The sequence below is a fragment of the Palaemon carinicauda genome, chromosome 30 (assembly GCF_036898095.1).
Source record: "Palaemon carinicauda isolate YSFRI2023 chromosome 30, ASM3689809v2, whole genome shotgun sequence".
NCBI classification, from domain to species: domain Eukaryota; kingdom Metazoa; phylum Arthropoda; class Malacostraca; order Decapoda; family Palaemonidae; genus Palaemon; species Palaemon carinicauda.
The window spans coordinates 21,409,005-21,420,208 of NC_090754.1; the positions used below are offsets into that span (position 1 = coordinate 21,409,005).

At 34.3% G+C, this 11,204-nt stretch overlaps 1 protein-coding gene across 1 annotated transcript in view; it reads left to right on the forward strand.

Annotated features, from left to right (window-relative positions):
- The window catches only part of LOC137623686 (uncharacterized), a 16,476-nt gene extending 9,329 nt beyond the window's left edge, over nt 1–7,147 (forward strand). Inside the window, exon 2 of the mRNA XM_068354516.1 lies at nt 7,008–7,147. The gene's annotated coding sequence lies outside the window, so the exon portion shown is untranslated. The remainder of the gene's footprint in view (nt 1–7,007) is intronic.
- The last annotated feature ends 4,057 nt before the right edge of the window (nt 7,148–11,204 follow it).

Genomic DNA, 11,204 nt, shown 5'->3' on the forward strand with positions numbered 1-11,204 from the left:
ATATATATATATATATAGATATGTGTGTGTGTGAAATAGCTAATTTTGCTAGATTTTTCTGCTAGGGGGATTATCAGCATTTTGGGTATAAACATATCCGTGACCCTTTTTTTTCTTGAATTGAGACCTGTAGTATCTCAGCAACTCCTCATGGGGTCAGATTGCTAGGCAATGATCTTTTTTCTTGACCTCAGCTAGGATCGATATGAAAAGTAAATAAAAAATAAGTAATTATTGTACTAAATTAACTTTGAGACCAAAGCAAGAAAAATATACCTTCATATGAATAAAGCTGTGGTTAAATCACACTTAACTCATATTATACTGTACTTGACTTTCCAAACTATTCCCTACCATTGTTAGCTAGCTAACTTTCCTCACTCTTCTATCATCCACCTTTCCTATCAGCTGAAAATGGGTATCAGTACATTCTGATACCCCATGGATGCTAAAGAACTTTTTTATTTTGCTAATCTAAAGTATATTAATTATGGCTCTTATAATTGAGTTTAATTTAAAATGTCATGTTTAATGGCGAAGAGAATTGGGGACCGTTCTGTTGTTGTTGTTTTTTTTTTCCAGTGGTAAAAATCCACCCCTTTTCTGATAGCTTTGTACATTACTATTAATAATCTTATTTTAGCTGTTACACTATGCAGCTTTTTTGTTGAGAAGCTTTTTACCATCTTTAGTCATCCTCAATCACTTTTTAAGAGAATTTCCCGATAGTTAGGGATTTGAAATTGATATTTATTAGCACTTACAAGCACAGATTATAGAAGGGATGACGATCAATTAACACTAGCATTACGCTATTCAAAAGTAAAAGGGTATAATGCCAACTGTAATATTGAAAAGCAAACTTCTTTTTTTATATCCTAGAGGATGAGATACTGTCCCTGATTAATGCAAACTGTAATATTGAAAAGCAAACTTCTTTTTTTATATATCTTAGAGGATGAGATACTGTGGCCTGATTGTAAGATTGCTTATGTATCGAGGAGACACTCGTCAACATAATTATGCATGTGAAGTTACCGCAAATATCTAGGAATTGTGTCTGCCTGGCGATGTTAGGATGCAAGTTGCTATTTTCTGAGTGAGAATCTTATGACTCCGTTATGATGACTAGGTTGCACTTCTCCGGACAATAACAGGATGTGGTTGGCGCTTTTATCAGTAAAGAAGTAAAGTTATGTTCGTTCGTATGTGTGTGTGTATATATATATATATATATATATATATATATTTATATATATATATATTTATATATATATATATATATATAATATATATGTGTGTGTGCGTGTGTTGTAGAGCTTTGAAGGTGGTATATATTAGTATGATATGTATTTAGCATATTTTTTTTACTACCAAAATGATCATTGATGCTGATTTTCTGTTTGTATTTTTACAAACAAGCTGCAAACCGAGTTGAAATGCCATTAGACAAAAAAAAAAAAAAAAAAGAGCCTCAACAGGGAAAGCCGCCCAGTTTAGAGAAAACAAATTTAAGATAAGTTAAGTTTACATCTTATAAATATAAAGTGAATGAGGTAATTAACAGATGAGAAGCAACGTGCTCAACTAAAGAAAACATTTAAGCAAAATTTGAACCTTTGAAGTACCACTGCTTGAATTGTATTATTATAAAGACCATTCCTCACTGTGGTCACATATGATATGCAGCTTTTTACATAGTCTGTAGTATTGAACCCCTTGTATAAGAATAGGCATTTGGCAATCATGCGCAACGAGGTAGGCTAATTGAACAATAGTGTCTGGGGTAGTGGGTGAATGTTTCTGCATGGTTCTGTGTGAAGTATTGGCACGAATAGTAATCCTTCAAGTATGAAATAAGATGAGGGTATTTGGTCTTGGGTGATTTGAAACTTTGTTTCGTTGCAGTCCGCTTACATCTCACGATATTCCATTTCTTCAATATCTAATGTGTACCATTTTTATGATTTTAGATGAAAAGACTAATCGAATTCATAGTTTATACAACAAAGAAATGTTTGCAGTACATTTTACTCTTTAAAATTTTTTTGTTACAATATTAAATTGGACACCTTTATTTGTTATTTTTTATAAATTCCAGATTACTCAGGGTATGTTTAAAATAGAAATTTGGTTTTTGTTGCCTCTTTTCACATTTAAAAAGTATTCTAATACCGTTTTATTCTTTTTTTTTTTCAGGTAAGAGTAGTATAATGGTGCAAAAGGAAGGCTCATCTATGGTATGTTTCAGTGTTTCTACTAGTTGAACTCCTAAAGGTAGGCCTCTGTCGCTGTTGTGTAGAGCCACACATGCATAGATATATATATATATATATATATATATATATATATATATATATATATATATATATATATATATATATGTTAGGACTATGTACCAATATAGCATATTTTTATCTTTTGTAAAATTAGACTTACTTTATATGCCTTGTTATAGACATTCATCAGCATTATATATATATATATATATATATATATATATATATATATATAGTTTTTTATAGGCTTAAAAAATTTATGAATGACCAAGAATTTTTTACTATAGATTAGATATTATGTGTGGCATTTCGATAATAGTTTGATGCTAAAAGAATCTAACTTTTATATTGCACTTTTATTTATTGAGAAGATTGTATGTGAACCTCAAAGTTTTATAATTTAACGGTATTACATCAAGTATTGATAATAGTATGATAATAATAGTATGATAATAATAGTAAAAAGCATTGTATCATATGTTAAGTGTTCTTCAATGTATCAGGGCAGAGGCTAAACTTTTAGGTTTTTTATCAGGCTTTTCATTTGTTAAAGTCTGTCACTATATTTTTTTCTTCAAGTGCAAGACAGCCAACTCCTTATAAAAATGGAAGGCTTCGTCCCTTGCCATTTCCTGTTTCGTCACATTGTGCCACTTCGGGATGTAATTATTGTGGCTATAAACTAAACGTTCTCTCTCCTATCTCACAGTGAATCAGAAATATTTTTAGTTTTTTTTATGTTTTGATTACTGTGCCTCAAGCTTCCAAATGACCGTAAAACAAATGAGGGTTGAGACTGCAAGTCCCAAATCCAAGGACGCTATGTACCTTCTTTGAGGCTCAAGGCGAAGCACTGTACTTTGGTATTTCATAGGTATCAGTAGTGAGAAGTTGGACGACGGCTAGTCTTAACGTGGAGTTTACTATCCGTAGACTATCGTTGTTGCCATAAAGTGCAGATTAGATTAAATTTTTGTTTTACATTGAGGTGTTGATAGTTTATGGTCAGTTCTGAAAGTGATCATGTATCTTAGATAGAAACATTAATTTTGCTGTACGTCTTTCAATTTCAAGTGTTCTGGTCTTAATGTTCATAGGGATGAACTTAGTTTGAGTCATGCTTTTGGTTACATCAATCTTGAAGGCGTAGTCTTTAAGCTTTGACAAATTAGTATTGAGGTGTAGTCAAGTGATTTGAATCCGTATTAGTTTATTTACACCATAGTACATGCAAGAATTTAATATTTGGCACTCCTCATGGTTCTGGGGTCATTACTATCTATACTAGATATTTAAGATAAGTAATTTGGAATTGTATCAGTCCTGTAGTTGCTGATTATCATAACAGATATTTGGCTTTGTTTAATGCCGGGTGAAGTTTATGAAGATTGAAGTTACACCTTAAAACATTCAAGTATTGTTAGTAGGTCCAGGGCATAAAGTTTTCAGACCCCCCCCCCCTTAGATCCTCTCTTCAACTTATCCAGTTCTTTTGATTGACAGCGTTTCTTTAACTAAACCGCACTCCTTAAGCTGTGAAGGGCCACCTATAGTTCAATTTAACTTTTCTGAAACAAAAAAACTAAAAAAATTCATTTAAAAAAATATATTTTTAAAAATTTGAGTAATATGTTAGATAATAATATTCTCTAGTTTGGTCTTCAGTACCTGACCACCAAAGATGTTCTTGAATTGCAATATAAAAACTTATTTTCTTTTAAATTCTTGGATATTTTTGTATATATTTATTACATCATCGTTCGATTAGTTCATTGGCCATAATGATTTTTTCCCTCACATTTGGTTATCCTTTGCAGTGAGAATTTTCCAGTCTATACCATCCACCACATAATGTTAGATGGGCAGCAGTCTTGCATTTTTTCTTTTCTGATCATTCAGTTTTACTCAGGTTTTATTCCAGCTGTGACCAAAGCATGGAATGATACTCCTGTCATGTAGTTGGGTCTCTGAAACTCCAGAAGTTCGGATGAGTGAATGCCGTTTCATTTTACACTTCAATGGTTTCATCTGATGTGTTTGTCATGGTTTTTTTTCTTATGTAGTTTATTATTTTGTCTCATATTAAGTACCTGGCTAAAAGTTTTATATTAGAGATCTGAGGGTTGTAGCATCTTGATTTACCAACTAGGGTTGCAGTTAAGATAATAATACATACATATACCAAAGGCACTTCCCCAATTTTGGGGGGTAGCCGACAACAACAAGAAACAAAACAAAAAGGGGACCTCTACTTTCTACGTTCCTCCAGCCTAACCAGGGACTCAGCCGAGTTCAGCTGGTACTGCTGAATAATACTTTCGGATTGTCTTAGAATTAGAGAATTTCTCTTAATATATGTGGAGCTAGAGGAATAGACTTTATGTATTGTTATGATTATTAGAATCAATTCCAAAGTTTGAGGGTTGTAGCATCTTGATTTACCAACTAGGGTTGCGGTTGAGATAATGATAATAATAATGATAATAATAATACTTTCGGATTATCTTAGAATTAAAATATTTTTCTTAATATATGTGGAGCTAGAGGAATAGACTTTGTGTATTGTTATGATTATTAGAATCAATTCCAAAGTTACATTTCCATAGTGTTCCTTGCTCTTTATTTTTAATAAGCGCCAATACAATGCACTCCATCTTCATTTTCATGTAGTTGTGAATTATTTTTTTCTGGAAATATGGTTGTTTGGATAGGTGGATATAAATATTTCATTTTTTTATTGAGAGAAATGAAGGTCTTCAAATATATTCGTATATAGGAAAATTTTGCCTTGATTTGTGAAACTATTGGTATTATAGTTCGTCCTAATTTTACTTCTTGCATGGCCATTTTTTTAATCGATGGAATTATATTTCCTAGGAAATGTATGCATTTTTTTCTATCAGATTTACTTTCTTCCCATTTTTAGGAGGAAAGTTAATCTCGATGGGTATTGACGAATGTTATTCTTGATTAGATAGTAATGTATTTGAAGCTTGATCTCTCTCTCTCTCTCTCTCTCTCTCTCTCTCTCTCTCTCTCTCTCTCTCTCTCTCTATATATATATATATATATATAAATATAATATATAATACATATATGCATATATGCATATATATATATATATATATATTGTATAAATATATGTGTGTGTATATACTGTAGAAGAGAGAGAGAGAGAGTTGGTTAGGGCTTGGACCATCTAAACATGCTAAGTATTTAAGGTGTAATGAAATAATTTTTCGCCAAAACGAACAATACAACTTGAGTGTGTCCTTTTTGGAAGGCAGGACTTTTTTTTTGCCTCTTCTAGTTCAGACTGAATAAGTGAGGATTTCATATGAAGTTGTATGAAAGAGGGTACTTGATCCAGACGAGAGATTGGTTTTGCCATTTCTCTCTCTCTCTCTCTCTCTCTCTCTCTCTCTCTCTCTCATTTTTCAAGTGATCTGCGTTTTTTTCCCTCCTCAGTGTTATTTTCTCTGCACATGTCCAAGGGATATTTCAAAGCGGACTGGCTTTCGAGCGTTAATCCCGAAATAAGAGGAAAAATTCCATGTGCATGCTTCATTTGGACGGTCTCACCAAGTGCGTCTATTCTTATCTGGACATATGATGATCCTGTTCTGTTTTTACTGCTGTTCAGAGCTGTGATTTTTGATCGGTCCAAAAGGAAAATGCAGCATATAAGTTTTATATTTTTTATTTTTATTTTTTTCAAATAGTAAAAAAGGGTCTCTCCATCGACTAAGTGCAAAGAACCTCCTACAGGGATAAAAAATAGTTATATGAGCTCGATTCGACTTCATAAAATTTTTTATTTAACTTTAATTTATCACAAGTTTTACAGATTACACTATGATATAGGTGTAACATTATGATTAACCCCAGAGAAAAGACCCCATGATCAGTCAATAATAAATTTAAATGTTTATGCTAATTAAAATTGTGTTTTTTAATATTGCTGATCCTGGTGAAGGTGGTCTGGTGCCTGGGAGGTACTATATTAACCTAATACCTGTTATGTCAGTTAACTTAAAATCAATCAGCCAGTGTAGCATCCCACTATAGCAAGAAGAAAATCGAGATATTCGTTGTATTTACAATTAATTAGGTTTTGTTATATTTCTAAAATGAAACACAACTGTAAGTAATTTCATCTTGGATGCTGTGAATTGAAGAGGCCATTTTAATATGAATTACTGACGAATCTTCTGGAGGAGTAAATATAGAAATTTAACGTCGTAAATGCAGCCTACACGAAGTCCCGTTCTCTTAGTGCTTTTAGGGAGGAAATCCTGCGTGGTGTCTTTTTTCAGGGGTGACGTAATTCATAATACGTTTTCGTCTAGAGGTCGAGGAATGAGCAAAGCAATTCCATAATCTAGCCTACTGTAGACTTGAGAGGTGTAAGATATTTAACGATTTCTTCCTATTTTCTACAGACATATAGATTGGAAGATTGTGCTTACAGGCACATAATATACCTAGGGGAACTAGTTGTACTTAAGTCTACATTGATATTGTCTTATTATGCAATGTAGAAACATTTATATCCATATATATTGTGTATGCATATTTTACTTGCATAATGTATATGTATACGTAATTCAGAGCTGAGTTTAAAAGGTTGTGTGGTACCAATAGTGCAAGTCATTATGCTGATATTTTTGTTAGTTGTAAGGCATCGTTAGAAAAGGCGATTATAGTAATACACTGCTTGTATTGCAGAGGCGATGTGAGTGGGAAGGTTATAGAGAAGAGAGAAAGAAAGAAAGAAAGATGGAAAGATGTTTTGTGTCACGGCTGAGAATCTTGAATCCGACAAAGTTGTTCTCTGATCTCCAATCAGTTTCTTCTTCTGTGATTATAAAAGGTATGTTGATTTTTAAGCTGTCGTTTTCCCGAAGTTTAATTGTGGGCTTTCACTTATATTGTAATTGTAGAGCTTTGGTTAGAATGTCTGGGTGTTCTATAGATTTTTCATTTGATGTTAAACTCATATTCTGTCACCATTGATGCAAGCTAAGTTGCAACCTTATTAAAAAGCACAATGCTACAAGAACAATCATCATTAATGCAAGTTAAGCTGCAACCTTATAAAAAAGCACAATGCTACAAGAACAAAGACCCTATCAAGGAAAGCACCTAAGTGGGGAAAAGATATGGACAAATAAAAATAAAATAAAGAAAAAATATTAAGGTTAGCAGCAATGCTAAATAGATATTAAAAGGTTAACTGTGAAACGAGACATACTGTATATCTGCCTACTCAATAGAAAATCATTTGCAGAAATCTTGAATTTATGGAGTGTCACTGATTTATCTATTTGATTTTGAAGATTATTTCATAATCTGGCAAAAACCGGAATGAAACTTTTAGAATACAGTACTGCCCAGACTATCCCAAGGGGTTACTGCACTGTAATTTTTCAGGGGTAACTTTCCTCATGGTAAGGGTAGAAGAGGCTCTTTAGCTGTAGTAAGTAGCTCTTCTAGGAGAAAGACACTCTGAAATCAAACCATTGTTGTCTAGTCTTAGGTAGTGCCATAGCCTCTGTACCATGGTCTTCCAATGTCTTGGGTTAGGAGTTCTCTTGCTTGAGATTACATACGGGCACACTATTCTATCTTATTTCTCGTCTATTTTTGTTAAAGTTTTTATAGTTTATATAAGAGATATTTATTTTAATCTTACTATTCTTAAAGTATTTCATTTTTGCTCGTTTCCTTTCCTGACGGCTAATTTTCCCTGTTGGGGCCCCATGGGCTTATGGCATCCTGCTTTTCCAACTAGGGTTGTAGCTTAGCAAGTAATAATGATATGTTGGCATAACCTGGGAGTATCTGTTTATGAAGGGTAATCATAATAATAATAAAAAAAAATGTATACTTCACAACGACCTGATTGAACAAGGTTGCCAGATCAGAGAAAAGGAATTTTGTAAACTGCAAGTTGAGATGAGAGTCAACTGCTGAAGACCAGACTGGAAATACAATCATAAAAGATTATATACTGATTTCATGTTTTAGTAAAAGAATTAACATCTTGGTGTTAGCAAGCCCTTAGTTTACGTTAAACAAATATATAGATTGAATTGATCTCGATTACTTGCATTTCACTAAAGTATATGTACGTGATGCAGTACTGGGAAGGGTCTTTTTTTTTTTGCAGCCTCAACGAACACACTAGCCTCTGACACTCCCTAATTCAGGGATTACAAAAATATTTATCCATTCCCTCTGGATATGAATATATTGCAACTGGATAGGAATTTATTGTAACTAGTTATGAATGTATTCTGACTGAATATGAATGTATTCTAACTGGTTATGAATGTATTCTAATTTACTACACGCCTCTATCTCATTTTAAATATATATATATATATATATATATATCAGACGTTTCTAGTCCACAGCAGGACAAAGGCCTCGGTCACGACCTTCCACTTCATTATGTTTATGGTTTTCAATGCCACATCATACCCGCATAGCCTATATATAAAAGTCTTCTCACTAACACGTTAATCTCATTTTCAATGTCGATCATCAGATTGATCTTTATATTGTATTCACTTGGCTTTGGTAATACAGATCAGGAGAAGCCCCTATCATTGATGAATTCTCCTGGGTCTTTATTCAATCATTTGTGGATCATTAATTAAAAGATATATGTGTACATCACCATAGATGCCTCTCTCTCTCTCTCTCTCTCTCTCTCTCTCTCTCTCGCTGTTGAATAACTCTATTCCGTAATCCATACTGAATGTCTGATTTTCGTGCTGTAGGTAAAATTTCCAAACTCATTTTTAGAAATGACCACGAATGTTTTCGTCATTGGTTTATGAGTAGGTTTAGTTGAGAGAGAGAGAGAGAGAGAGAGAGAGAGAGAGAGAGAGAGAGCTTTAGTGTGTTAGCAAAAGAAGCAGAGAAAAGAGAAGTTAGGGCGATTACCCCACCCTGAGTTCGGTGCCTAACTGCCCACAGCCATCATCAGCATAGTGCCACATCTCTCTCTCTCTCTCTCTCTCTCTCTCTCTCTCTCTCGCTTCAAGTAGTGCTGGCAATGCAGCGATAGGCCAGATGTTTCTTAGCACTTCCATCTCCATAACGAAAGCTTCTACTTGGAATTATGATAATGCACTTACTGTACGACTCAGCCAGAGCTGCTATTCGGATCCGTGTCTTTGGAAAACAAAGCATGTGTCGTGCAGCGGTGCCGGTGGCTCAATGACAAAGCCAGTGTGCCATACCTAAGCGTTTTCCCATCCACAGCATAGGCTTCCCCATATAATCCTTGCTGGCTCAACCCGTATCACCGTTAGTGTAATATGTACCATGTAGGTTTCTGGTGCTCCCATTTTTATTTATTCAAACAACATTCTGTCGGTGCATTACAGCGCTCTCAATGGAGAGTGAAAAGCCTAGGTGAGGTTAAGGGGGGGGGGGGATAGTTCATGTATTTGTGGTGCAGGTCGATTGTCTCATGGAATATTTGGAATGAGAAAGATGGAGTTCTGTGTAACGCAATATATATTTCAGAGATCAAATGAAGAACGCCTCCCCTGTATTGGTCTGTGAGAAACCTAATAGATCAGCAGAAGGGCGTAGCTCTGTGGGAGGTTTCCGGAAAGAGTTTTGTTTTGATTTAAGCTGAACTGTCTGTGTGGAAGCGATCGATTTTATTCAAGGATTAGCAGAAGGGGAGGGGGGTAAGGTTCCTAATGTGGGTGTTATCGAGAGGCATAGCTTTATTATTGATATAAAGATTACTTTTCAATAATTAAAAAATGAAAAGTTTACGAATGAATGCTTTTTTCATAGAGCGGAGATTTCTTTTTCAAATCTTTGATTTTGTGTCATTTCTTTGGTAGTCCAGTGCACCGTCGGTCTCATTGTGTATGCGCTGACCTTAAACCTCACTTTCTGAAACGATTTAGGAATGGTTATAATACAAATTGAAATTATGAAAGTGGTTCTTCCACATTTTATTTTCAGTTAGATATTTTTCACCTATTGTGAAGTTACGTTGACTATACACAATTTCCTATAGTTTACATGATAGTTTATAGTGGGTGGATAAGTGGACATACGTATCACTAAGACTTCTCTCTATTTTACTAAGTAATTCATCATGGAACACAATAGCTTTGAATGCTTTTCTAGTCTGAATTAGCATTTGATCATTGATCAGATCAGAATTTTCAATATGATCTGTTAAAAGATATAAATACCAATTTGTCTGATTTTTTTGTGATATAACTGACGTAACCCTTCCAGGCTATATATAAACGTCGATACATTTCAATGCAGAAGGGCAGTTTTCTCTTTGATTGGATGGAATATTAATAGTGCAGTTTCCGACCGATCACCTACATGAAATGCAAATCTCCCCCCCCCCCCCAGAGTCTTCCCTAGGCTTGCGCTTGCTTCTGTGATTTCAGCCTTTGGGTAAACGGGTTTTAAGACCATTGTTTGCTGTTGGGTCTCTCGACTTACTGCTTCTACTTCCACTTCTATTTCTACTTCTACTTCTTCCCTACAACCAATTGGTTCATCTCGTGCTTCATAGGATTATGCTTCCACCTCCAGGAAATGACTGACGTAGTAGCCATTTTTGCATTTGGTTGATTTCTTTGATAAGGTTTTCATGATTAAACCATCAGTTTACCTTCATCGAATTTTCTTGAAGCCCTATTTGCTGAAAGGAATCATCTTGTGCATTGGACCCCCTTATTATAGTGCAAGAGTTAAGATACATATTCACATATTGCAGCCAGGATAACATTTAGTCTCTTTCGAGTGAAGTTATTTTGTGATCTTACCATGGAATATACATATCATCATCTCTTCCTACGCCTATTGACGCAAGGGGCCTCGGTTAGATTTCGTCAGTCGTCTCTTTCTTGAGCTTTTCAATTCAAT